Genomic DNA, 13,963 nt, shown 5'->3' on the forward strand with positions numbered 1-13,963 from the left:
AATGTAATGAATTTGAACGCGTCCGAAGTTACGAATCATCCGAAGTAACAAACGAGCCGAAGTTACGAATCATCCGAAGTAACAAATGAGCCAAAGTTACGAATCATCCGAAGTAACAAATGAGCCGAAGTTACGAATCATTCGAAGTTTCGAATGTTGCATTTAAATGAATAGATTGTAAAGAACACAAATGATCCGAAGTTACAACTGCTGCATCTAAACGATTTGCAGGGAACTAATACTAATGTGTCCAAAGTTCTGAATGATCCAAAGTAACGAATGATCCGAAGTAACGAATGATCTGAAGTAACAAATGATCCGAAGTAATGAATGATCCAAAGTAACGAATGATCCGAAGTATCGAATGATCCGAAGTAACGAATGATCTGAAGTAACGAATGATCTGAAGTAACAAATGATCCGAAGTAACGAATGATCCAAAGTAACGAATGATCCGAAGTATCGAATGATCCGAAGTAACAAATGATCCGAAGTAACGAATGATCCAAAGTAACAAATGATCCAAAGTAACGAATGATCCAAAGTAACGAATGATCCGAAGTAACGAATGATCCAAAGTAACGAATGATCCAAAGTAACGAATGATCCGAAGTATCGAATGATCCGAAGTAAAGAATGATCCAAAGTAACGAATGATCTGAAGTAACGAATGATCTGAAGTAACAAATGATCCGAAGTAATGAATGCCCTATCTAAACAAATTAAACATAACGTAATGAATACGAATGATCCGAAGTAATGAACGCTGCATCTAAACGAATGGAACATAATGAATACGAATGCGTCCGAAGCTACGAATCATCCGAAGTATGGAATGCCTCATTTAAATGAATGCCATGTAACGAATATGAATTAACCCGAAGTAACAAATGCTGCATCTAAATGAATGGAACGTAATGAATACAAATGCGTCCGAAGTTACGAATGATCCAAAGTAACGATTGGCGATCATAATGAATGATCTGATAAACAGAAAAAAAAAAATGAATGAAAGAAAAATGAAAGGAATCTCCCGGGAGTGCACATGTGTAATGCGTTGTTTTAGACACGTGTGTGCATGAGCCCCGTGTACCATCACATGTACAGACCGCGCAGATCTGCGTATTTTATGACTTCCATGTGCAGAAAGCAGTGAAGATCTTCTTCTTCTTGTGATTTGGATATCTGGAAGGTCTCATTCGATGCAGGAGGACTGCGAGGAATCCGAATGTATCATTGGAAGTCTTTGATGTGTCGGAGGAAAGTATCTTCTTTTTATCTTCCTGCCTGTGAAACGCTGAGATGGTGTGAATGCAGAACGCAGGGCGGACACCCCCCCCCCTCCTCCCTCCCCGGGAGGTGGGAGCAATGCTTGTCAGCTGAGAAGAGGATAGGATCAGCACAAGTCCTTCTATCCCAGAGCATGCCATGGGGTGGGTCAGAGAATCATCCGTCTGCTTACAAGTGAAGGCAGACCAGCAAGGTAAGTGAGATGACATCTACGCCTGCGAGTCGCGTTGGGGGGGCTCCCAGGTGGGCTGGGGGGGGGGTCCAGGAAAATAAAAGTCCCAGGCGGAGAATGTGTGCCCAGTCCCATGCTGATTATTTTATCTCGGCTCCCTTCCACCCTCCGGATCATCGGATCATTAACGCACAGCTGGAATATTCGTAAGGAATTCACAGAAGGTGTGCGCGGCTCGTCACTTTCACCTGCCGGCCGTGGCTCTGGGGCGCTCCTCCTGCATGTCTGGGCGCTCCTCCTGCATGTCTGGGCACTTTTCCTGCACCGTGGTGGTGCCTTCCGAAGATTTTGGCGAAGAGTTGACAGGCGGCGTTAACCCCTTGTCAGCCCAGAGCATAGCGCTGCCTCCGGCAAAGGGTTAAATACCGTCACCATGTGTGGATGTCGGCAAATATTTGCCGATGAATGCATCAATGCCTCCCGTCCTGAACCTTGGATTGTTTGCGCTGTATTGTCCGCTCACATGAGCCGTATTGTGGCGGGACGGGAGGATCGATCGTCCCCTTAACAGCTTCGCTGCTGCACAGGTCGGCACATGACGGGGAGTAGTTGGTGTTGTACAGCCGCCTACGAGCCGGGACCTTCCACCCCGGGGGGCCCCCCAAGATGGGACTTATTCCGGGTCTACATCGCTTCCAGTCATTGTAGCCGTATTAGTGCATCCGCAACAACGTAGCCGAGTTCCCTCATTGATACTTTGGGGGGAGAGTTACTAAAACTGGGAAATATAAAATCTGGTGCAGCTCTGCATAGAAACCAATCAGCTTCCAGGTTTTTTTTTTTTTTTTGTTTTTGTTTTTTATCTAAGCTTAATTGAACAATCTGAAGCTGGAAGCCGATTGGTTACCATGCATGGCTGCACCAGATTTTGAACTCTCAAGTTTTATAAAATGAATCGCTTTGTTTTATTTTTACAACAGTTACATTTTTCAGGATGAGCTTTGGGGAGGGGGGGGGGGGGGTCCACCACCTCCCCCTCCTTCTTCTTCTCCATCCAATCCTCTGTTCACATTTGTGCGATTTTTTTTCATCAGTTGTAGGGGCCAGATTTACACCTTGGGGGGGCCCGGGCACTTCAGGTTGGGGGGGGGGGGGGGGCTCATACACGGAGCTGGTTTACATTCTCAATGACAGTCACCCATTTTTTTAAATCCATGACAGAACGTCATTCTGAGGTCATGTGTGCACACACACACACGCGCGCGCAGTCCTAGCACTCTATTTGTAGTTCGCTTGAGCTGTCAAAATGTGTTTTTTTAAAACGATATCATATACCGTAAGTCCAAAAACTTTTACAGATGATGGCTGGCAAGATATTACTTCCCAAGATACATTTAATAAAAGAAAGGAAAGTAATTTTTTTTATTAGTATATATGTTATATTATCTTCTTAGTATATATTGTAGATTATTTTATTAGTATATATTTTATATTATTATAATATTAATATATAGTTTCGATTATTTTATTAGTATATATTTTAAGTTATTTTATAAGTATATATTTTATACTATTTTATTATTATTTATTTTTTATTATTTTATACAATTTTTTATATTGATTTATATTATTTTTGTATAGAAAGAAATTTTTTATTACTATATATTTAATATTATTTTATTATTATATGTATTAGTATATATTTAATATATTTTTATTATTATTTCTTTTAATTATTTTATACATTTTATTTTATATTGTTTATATTATTTTTGTACAGAATGTCATTTTTGATTACTATATATTTAATATTATTTTATTATTATATCTATTACTATATATGTAATATTATTTTATTATTATATTTATTACTATATATTGAATATATTTTTATTATTACTTCTTTTCATTATTTTATACATTTTCTTTTATGTAGTTTATATTATTTTTGTATAGAAGGTAATTTTTGATTACTATATATTTAATATTATTTTATTATTATATTTATTACTATATATTTAATATTATTTTATTATTATTTTATTATTATATTTATTAGTATATATTTAATATATTTTTATTATTATTTCTTTTAATTATTTATACATTTTCTTTTATATTGTTTATATTATTTTTGTATAGAAGACAATTTTTGATTACTATATATTTAATATTATTTTATTTTATTATTATATTTATTAATATATATTTATTATTATTTTATTATTTTTTATTATTTTATACAATTTTTTTATATTGTTTTATATTTTTTTTGTATAGAAAGTCATTTTTATTACTATATATTTAATATTATTTTATTATTATATTTATTAGTATATAATTACTATATTTTTATTATTATTTCTTTTAATTATTTTATACATTTTCTTTTATTTATTTTTTCATTTTCTTTTATATTTACATTTTCTTTTATATTTTTGTATAGAAGGTCATTTTTGATTACTATATATTTAATATTATTTTAAGAATATATTTATTAGTATATATTTAATATTTTTTTATTAGTTTAAACTATTTTTTATATTGTTTTATGTTATTTTTGTATAGAAAATATTTTTTCATTGCTATATATTTAATATTATTTTATTATTATATTTATTAGTATACATTTAATATATTTTTATTATTATTTCTTTATATAATTTTATACAATTTTTTTATATTGTTTTATATTATTTTTGTATAGAAGGTATTTTTTGACTATATATTTAATATTATTTTATTATTATATTTATTAGTATATATTTAATATTACTTTTTTGTATTATTTTATACAATTTTATATATAGTTTTATGTTATTTTTGTATAGAAAGTCATTTTTTTATTACAATATTATTATTTTATCATTATATTTAATAGTATATATTTAATATTATTTTATTTTTATTATTATTATTTTATTATTGTATACTATTTTATATATTGTTTTATTTTATTTTTGTATAGAAAATATTTTTTCATTATTATATAGTTAATATTATTTTATTATTATATTTATTAGTATACATTTAATATATTTTTATTATTATTTCTTTTAATTATTTTATTTAAAAAAATTATATTGTTTTATATTATTTTTGTATAGAAGGCAATTTTTGTTTACTATATATTTAATATTATTTTATTATTATATTTATTAGTATATATTTAATATTATTTTATTTTTATTATTATTATTTTATTATTTTTTACTATTTTTTATATTGTTTTATGTTATTTTTGTATAGAAAGTCATTTTTTTTATTATTTTATCATTATATTTATTAGTATATATTTAATATTATTTTATTTTTATTATTATTATTTTATTATTTTATACTATTTTTTATATTGTTTTATGTTATTTTTGTATAGAAAGTCATTTTTTTTATTATTTTATCATTATATTTATTAGTATATATTTAATATTATTTTATTTTTATTATTATTTTATTATTTTATACTATTTTTGTATAGATGGGGGGGCCCCTTCTGTTGGGGGTGCAGGGCAGTTGTCCCTTTTCCCCTCTTATAACTCCGGCACTGGTCAGGTTCACGACGGCGTCTTTTCCTAAGGTGTCTGTTTACATAACGCAACTCTTTTTTTTTTTTTTAAATGCCTCCTTTGGTGCAATGTTGGCCAATAACATTGCATCAAATATGCACGTGCGTGCGTGTGTGTTATGTACATTTTTGATAAGCTTCTGCTACAACAACAAGACAAGGCAGGAGATAATGCTTATCATTGGCCAAAACAAAAATGCACAAAGCATAAAAACGCATAAAAAAAATGTACAAAAATTGCATGAAAACTGCAGAACCTTGGGGTGCGAGTACGGCTTGGACCGAGGCGACCGGGGCGGTAGACCCATCGCAGCTCGCCTTGGAATATTAACTGTTGCACACAGAGTATCACAGACAGAATTCAACCATGAGAGTACGCTCTGTAAAATATAAAAGTGGGAGAGGAAGCGGCGGGACGGGAGTTTTTTTTTTTTTTAAACTTGAGACCCTTCGCTGATGAAGGAACTCATAACTTTGATTATGTCCTCCTCGTATTTGGTGATTGGTTCCAAGATCGGCGATCATTTCTCTTATTTAACCGCCAGTTCCATGGCGATTCATAAAGCAATGGTGTTGGAGGAGGGGACGGTGTGTTTACTACACTCGGGACCTGTAAAAATAAAGAATAAAAAGACACCAAACAGGAATTTGTGAGATTACCTCTCAGCTATTCCTGTGACTCGTAGGCAGAGAATCATATTACTAGGTGAAGGTTAACAATTTCGGAGTGAAGCTCCAGTAAATTGTCTCGGCTTGTCCCTGGTGTGACAGTGTGGCGAACCCTCTGCTGAAATCACAAGTGTCTTCGTGTGAACTCTCCTCTCGTTTTAAGGGGGTCTACAGGCTTTGTATGGAGCCGGGAAAGGGTTATTATTGGCATGCGTGTCGAGTCGACCCTTCGATCTGTACTGGTGGTGACCACTGTCAAATAGGAAGAAAGTGAAGGGGGAATCCAAAATTTAGGAGTAGTCACCAGAAGAAGAGGTGAGGGGAAACTGTCGGTGGTGACACCTGTTCTGGTGACAACTGTCACTGGGATGTTCAAGATAGGGAGAAAACAACATTTTGAGATGACACCAGAACAGGAATAGAGAAGCCACCAGAACAGGAAGAGAAGCCACCAGAACAGGGAAAGAGAAGCCACCAGAAAAGGGATAGAGAAGCCACCAGAACAGCAAGAGAGGCAATCAGAACTGGAAGAGAAGCCACCAAAACAGGAATAGAGAAGCCACCAGAACAGGAAGAGAAGCCACCAGAATAGGAATAGAGAAGCCACCAAAACAGGAATAGTGAAGCCACCAGAACTGGAAGAGAAGCCACCAGAACAGGAGTAGATAAGCCACCAGAACAGGCATAAAGAAGCCCCCTAAACAGGAATAGGAATAGAGAAGCTAAGAGAACATGGATAGAGAAGCCACCAGAACATGAAATAGAGAAGCCACCAGAACATGAAATAGGAATAGAGAAGCTAAGAGAACATGGATAGAGAAGCCACCAGAACATGAAATAGAGAAGCCACCAGAACAGGAATAGAGAAACCACCAGAACAGGAGTAGATAAGCCACCAGAACAGTAGTAGATAAGCCACCAGAACAGGAATAGGAATAGCAAAGCCACCAGAACAGGAATAGAGAAGCCACCAGAACAGGAATAGAGAAGCCACCAGAACAGGGATAGAGAAGCCACCAGAACAGAAATAGAGAAGCCACCAGAACAGGGATAGAGAAGCCACCAGAACAGAAATAGAGAAGCCACCAGAACAGGGATAGAGAAGCCACCAGAACAGGGATAGAGAAGCCACCAGAACAGAAATAGAGAAGCCACCAGAACAGGGATAGAGAAGCCACCAGAACAGAAATAGAGAAGCCACCAGAACAGAAATAGAGAAGCCACCAGAACAGGGATAGAGAAGCCACCAGAACAGAAATAGAGAAGCCACCAGAACAGAAATAGAGAAGCCACCAGAACAGGAATAGAGAAGCCACCAGAACAGAAATAGAGAAGCCACCAGAACAGGGATAGAGAAGCCACCAGAACAGAAATAGAGAAGCCACCAGAACAGGGATAGAGAAGCCACCAGAACAGAAATAGAGAAGCCACCAGAACAGGGATAGAGAAGCCACCAGAACAGAAATAGAGAAGCCACCAGAACAGAAATAGAGAAGCCACCAGAACAGGAATAGAGAAGCCACCAGAACAGAAATAGAGAAGCCACCAGAACAGGGATAGAGAAGCCACCAGAACAGAAATAGAGAAGCCACCAGAACAGGAATAGAGAAGCCACCAGAACAGGAATAGAGAAGCCACCAGAACAGGGATAGAGAAGCCACCAGAACAGGAATAGAGAAGCCACCAGAACAGGAATAGAGAAGCCACCAGAACAGGGATAGAGAAGCCACCAGAACAGAAATAGAGAAGCCACCAGAACAGGAATAGAGAAGCCACCAGAACAGGAATAGAGAAGCCACCAGAACAGGGATAGAGAAGCCACCAGAACAGGAATAGAGAAGCCACCAGAACAGAAATAGAGAAGCCACCAGAACAGGGATAGAGAAGCCACCAGAACAGAAATAGAGAAGCCACCAGAACAGGAATAGAGAAGCCACCAGAACAGGAATAGAGAAGCCACCAGAACAGGGATAGAGAAGCCACCAGAACAGAAATAGAGAAGCCACCAGAACAGAAATAGAGAAGCCACCAGAACAGGGATAGAGAAGCCACCAGAACAGAAATAGAGAAGCCACCAGAACAGGAATAGAGAAGCCACCAGAACAGGGATAGAGAAGCCACCAGAACAGAAATAGAGAAGCCACCAGAACAGAAATAGAGAAGCCACCAGAACAGGGATAGAGAAGCCACCAGAACAGAAATAGAGAAGCCACCAGAACAGGAATAGAGAAGCCACCAGAACAGGGATAGAGAAACCACCAGAACAGAAATAGAGAAGCCACCAGAACAGGAATAGAGAAGCCACCAGAACAGGGATAGAGAAGCCACCAGAACAGGGATAGAGAAGCCACCAGAACAGGAATAGAGAAGCCACCAGAACAGAAATAGAGAAGCCACCAGAACAGGGATAGAGAAGCCACCAGAACAGAAACAGAGAAGCCACCAGAACAGGGATAGAGAAGCCACCAGAACAGAAATAGAGAAGCCACCAGAACAGGAATAGAGAAGCCACCAGAACAGGAATAGAGAAGCCACCAGAACAGGGATAGAGAAGCCACCAGAACAGGGATAGAGAAGCCACCAGAACAGGGATAGAGAAGCCACCAGAACAGGAATAGAGAAGCCACCAGAACAGGGATAGAGAAGCCACCAGAACAGGGATAGAGAAGCCACCAGAACAGGAATAGAGAAGCCACCAGAACAGGAATAGAGAAGCCACCAGAACAGGAATAGAGAAGCCACCAGAACAGGAATAGAGAAGCCACCAGAACAGGAATAGAGAAGCCACCAGAACAGGGATAGAGAAGCCACCAGAACAGAAATAGAGAAGCCACCAGAACAGAAATAGAGAAGCCACCAGAACAGGGATAGAGAAGCCACCAGAACAGAAATAGAGAAGCCACCAGAACAGGAATAGAGAAGCCACCAGAACAGGGATAGAGAAACCACCAGAACAGAAATAGAGAAGCCACCAGAACAGGAATAGAGAAGCCACCAGAACAGGGATAGAGAAGCCACCAGAACAGGGATAGAGAAGCCACCAGAACAGGAATAGAGAAGCCACCAGAACAGAAATAGAGAAGCCACCAGAACAGGGATAGAGAAGCCACCAGAACAGAAACAGAGAAGCCACCAGAACAGGGATAGAGAAGCCACCAGAACAGAAATAGAGAAGCCACCAGAACAGGAATAGAGAAGCCACCAGAACAGGAATAGAGAAGCCACCAGAACAGGGATAGAGAAGCCACCAGAACAGGGATAGAGAAGCCACCAGAACAGGGATAGAGAAGCCACCAGAACAGGAATAGAGAAGCCACCAGAACAGGGATAGAGAAGCCACCAGAACAGGGATAGAGAAGCCACCAGAACAGGGATAGAGAAGCCACCAGAACAGGAATAGAGAAGCCACCAGAACAGGAATAGAGAAGCCACCAGAACAGAAATAGAGAAGCCACCAGAACAGGAATAGAGAAGCCACCAGAACAGGGATAGAGAAGCCACCAGAACAGGAATAGAGAAGCCACCAGAACAGAAATAGAGAAGCCACCAGAACAGGGATAGAGAAGCCACCAGAACAGAAATAGAGAAGCCACCAGAACAGGGATAGAGAAGCCACCAGAACAGAAATAGAGAAGCCACCAGAACAGGGATAGAGAAGCCACCAGAACAGGGATAGAGAAGCCACCAGAACAGAAATAGAGAAGCCACCAGAACAGGGATAGAGAAGCCACCAGAACAGGAATAGAGAAGCCACCAGAACAGGGATAGAGAAGCCACCAGAACAGGGATAGGAATAGCAAAGCCACCAGACAAAGGAATAAGGAAGCAACCAGAACAGGAATAGAGAAGCCACCAGAACAGGAATAGAGAAGCAATCTTCCAATGGGGACACCTTCTAGTGACAACTGTCCAAGAGGGGAATACCCCTCTCTTTGTAGAGTTTCCCTCTAACTTCCTGCCTGTGTCTCTGGGACAGTAAGTGATGGAAAATGCCCCCCAGTACATAGACAGTTAAAATATAACCCAACAAGGATTTTAACCTTTGCCTACTCTACTGTATCCAAAACAAGCTGACCATACACATAATGGGGTTGATTTTACCAAAGGCAAATAGACTGTGCACTTTGCAAAGCGCAGTTGCACTCTGCAGGTGCAGTGGCTCCAGAGCTTAGTAAATAAGGGGAAACTTCACTTTGCATTTTTGCTTGCACATGATTGGATGATGGAAGTCAATAAAGCTTCTGCTCATTTACTAAGCTCTGGAGAAACTGTACGTGCAAAGTTCAGTCTATTTGCCTTTAGTAAATCAACCCCCATTGATTCATGATTGTTCAAGGTACAGTTAAAAAAATCTAATGCCGCGTACACACGACCAGACTTATGTCTGACAGACTTTCGAAGGAGTTCTGACGGAGTTCTGACAGAGTTCTGACGGACTTTACAAATGAGCGGACTTGGCCACACACAATCACACCAAACTCCGACGGATTCGAACGTGATGACGTACGACTGGACTAGAATAAGGAAGTTCATAGCCAGTAGCCAATAGCTGCCCTAGCGTCGGTTTTAGTCCGTCGTACTAGCATACAGACGAGCGAATTTCTCGGTAGGAACTGGGTCCGGCACAGTTCTGGCGGAAAAATTTGAAGCATGTTCCATTTCTAAAGTCTGTCAGACTTTTGCAAATCAAAAGTCCGTTGCAGCCCACACACGATCGAATAGTCTGCCGGAATCATTCCGTCAGACTTTGGATGTTGAAAAGTCTGGTCGTGTGTACGGGGCATTAGATAACGCACCTAAAATACAACCTACCAGAAACGAGCTATTGAAAACGATCATTTCCTTGAAACTGTTTATTGCTGGCCATACATACTTGATCAATTTCTTCTCGATCGCTTCCGATGGGAATAACTGATCTATAGTTGGAAAGTTGGAAGATACGATCGTAAATTATCGATCTCACGCATGCATCCGCTCTGTCCAAATGTGGATGGATTCATGCTGATCGATGCAACGCGATCAATAATTTTCTGCCTTGGCTGATCTTCTCAGTTTGATCGATTCTGATCTAAATTGAGTCAACATCAATCAGAAGGGAAGTTATGGCTGTTCTATCGATCAGTAAAATTCCACCGCAGCCAATTGGTTTGCCTGTAGTTGAAAATGATCTAAAACTGATCGAATGGAGATACTGTAATTTATAGTTCTTATATAGTATATATCCTATAGTTTGATCACTCTAATGATTGATAGAATGATCACATTGATAGATGTGTGGCCACCTTTGGATACACAAACTCTTTCATTCTTCCTGAATGGTATGATCTTTCTCACGGTGTGAGATATTTTGGCACAGTATGGCGGTTTGCTACTTAGGTCACCAAGTAAAGACTCCTCCGTAGGATAATATGTCAGATAATGACATTTTATTCAGTCAAAACATTTTGGAAAGGTCTCAGATTCCCGAAAGGCTCTGCTAACAATCCTAAAATGTCATTGACAAGTGCATAGAGAAGGTATTCCCCCCTCCCCCCCCCCCTCAGTAGTCGCACACTGGGAGTCCACATTCTCTACAGTAATCTTCAGCACTCTGGTTCAGCCTCAGAAGCGAGGGTGTTATGGTGTCATGTCAAGCAACGGTGTCATGGTGTATTGTCGAGCGATGGTGTCATGTTGGCTTCTGTAGGCTACTGTAAGCAATTACTGCTCGGGTTTCACCGCTGTACTGGAGAAAGGTCTTCTCTGTTGAGTCAGTAGCGGATTTCCACCTTGGTGATGGGATATTATGACATAATGAGCACACATAAAAGGTTGCATGGTACCCAGGGCCGTCTTTAATATTGATTGGACCCTGGGCAAAACTTTTCTTGGGCCCCCCCCCCCCCATGCAGTCCCCATGCAGTCTCACTCTCCACCTGCTCTGAGACATACAATAAATAGCAGCTAGACTCAAAATCAGTTTACTGATTCAGATCAGGCAGCTATTGCGATTGGTTGCCAGAGGTTTCAGTGTATCATTACCGCTCACTGACTGGTTGCTAGAGGTTACAGAACACATTACAGCTCACTGGTTAGTTGCTAGAGGTTACAGCACATGATTTCCGCTTGTTGTTTATTGGTTGCTAGAGATTATGCAGATCAGGCAGCTATTGCGATTGGTTGCCAGAGGTTTCAGTGTATCATTACCGCTCACTGACTGGTTGCTAGAGGTTACAGAACACATTACAGCTCACTGGTTAGTTGCTAGAGGTTACAGCACATGATTTCCGCTTGTTGATTGGTTGCTAGAGATTACTATGGATATGACCTCAGGGGGGCATGATATACATATCAATGCCACCAGCCGCCTCTGTTTACATATGAATGCCGGTAATTTACATGTAAACACAGGGTCTGCGGGTGAGTCATCTGGGACACAGCACAGGACTAAAACCTCAAGGGGCGAGGGAATTTAAACCATGATAGTTGGCAAGTATGAAGCAGCTGCTTTGGGCCCCACAACAATGACAGGGCCCAGGGCAGCTGCCCCTTTTGCCCTGCCTTAAAAACGGCCCTGATGGTACCCAAAGTAACTAAATTAAAAAAAAAAAAAAAATGGCCATCTTTTCTTTTGGCAACAAAGAAAAGGTTTTGGTTAAAAAAAAAAGAGAAAAAAACTTTTGGCAGCAGCATTTTTTAGGGGTATATTGTCGGGTTATGTGAGGGATATCTGTAGATATGACAGGCAGGGCCGGGACAAGGGGTGGGCAGGAGGGACGGCTGCCCCTGGCACAATGGTTTATTAGCAGGGGTAGGGGGCACCCTGACCCTAACCCTAAGGGAAAGGGGGGGGCGCAGTTTGGCGTCTTTGCCCTGGGCGCTGGATGACCTTGTCCCGGCACTGATGACAGGCACTCTTTATTGGCGGAGGAAGCGATGATTGTAGCCAAAGGTTAGACATGACTTTGCTGGAAGAATCTAGGTGTCACTTTCCTCTACATGCAAAGTAGAGCACAAAGTGACATTTGCATATTAATTAAAAAAAAAAAACTAAATATATGGCCATCTGTAAGGATCCTCCTGTGTAATACAAAACCCTCTGCATTTATAAATGTATATTTAGTATCGAAAAAAATAACCTAAAAACAAAAATGCAAAACACAGCCATGGCCTTTTTATGAGATGAACATTTGAATAGTTCTCTGGTCATCTCTTCTTCTATGGAAATGTTTCTTTTCATGCAAGACAATGCGAGTATTTCATTTCCATGTCCTGCGTTCGGCGCTTTTGTTTCTGCCATTGGTGGTTCAAGAAGTAGATTTGCATGGTCGGACCGTCGCATTTTCCATCTCTTTCCGCCGGGCGTTGATAGAAATAGACTTGTGTCCTTTGATAATGTTGTGTAGGGGGCCAAGAGCAGTGCCTTACCCTCAACCCTTTGGTAGCATCTCCATGGTGGCAATTTAAAACTTGATTTTCTGTTACTGAGATTACATTTGTTGGTACATGAAGCTGTGTGGTCACAGAAGGTACACATCTAGGTTGGTAAGTTATCAAAAGACACAACTTTAAAATCTGATCTACCCTGTTATTTCAGACTATTACGGTAGTCGAGAATATAAACATAGGACACTATATCAGAACTTCCAAAAAAAAAAAAATCACTTCATGGGGCAAAATAATGCTCCTGACCTTCTCTCTACCTTTCTGAGTACATTCCAACACAGGGATATCGCACCTCCAACATGACCATCCATGAGCTAAAAAACACTCTGCTCTTGACCTTCTCTCTACCATTCTGAGTACATGCCAACATCGGGATATCACATCGTCCAACATGACCCTCCATAAGGTAGGAAATACTCTGCTTCTGACCTTCTCTCTAGCTTTCTGAGTACATTCCAACACTAGGATCTTACACCATCCAACATGACCTTCCAAACAGTAGAAAATAGTATGTTCCTAACCTCCTCTCTACCTTTGTGATTACAGCCACCATTAGGATATCACATTTTCCAACGTGACTATCCATAAAGTAGAAAATACTCCTCTCTACCTTTCTGATTATACCCTCTACCGGGATATAACATCTTCCATGACTCTCTATAAAGTAGAAAATACTCTGCTTCTGACCTTCTCTCTACCTTTCTGAGTACATTCCGAAATTGGGATATCACATCCTCTAATGTGATTCTCCATAAGGTAGAACATATTCTGCTCCTGACCTTCTCTCTACCTTTCTGATGTTGGAGGTTAGAAGCAAAGTGTTTTCTACCTTCTAGTGGATC

General features: G+C 39.6%; 1 protein-coding gene across 1 annotated transcript in view; it reads left to right on the forward strand.

Annotated features, from left to right (window-relative positions):
* Positions 1-1,381: 1,381 nt before the first annotated feature.
* Positions 1,382-13,963, forward strand: part of ARTN (artemin) — a 93,116-nt gene continuing 80,534 nt past the window's right edge. The window contains exon 1 of the mRNA XM_077450705.1: positions 1,382-1,483. The gene's annotated coding sequence lies outside the window, so the exon portion shown is untranslated. The remainder of the gene's footprint in view (positions 1,484-13,963) is intronic.

Source organism: Lithobates pipiens, unplaced genomic scaffold (assembly GCF_037356315.1).
Source record: "Lithobates pipiens isolate NorthernLeopardFrog02 unplaced genomic scaffold, aLitPip1_a1.2 Scaffold_23, whole genome shotgun sequence".
NCBI classification, from domain to species: domain Eukaryota; kingdom Metazoa; phylum Chordata; class Amphibia; order Anura; family Ranidae; genus Lithobates; species Lithobates pipiens.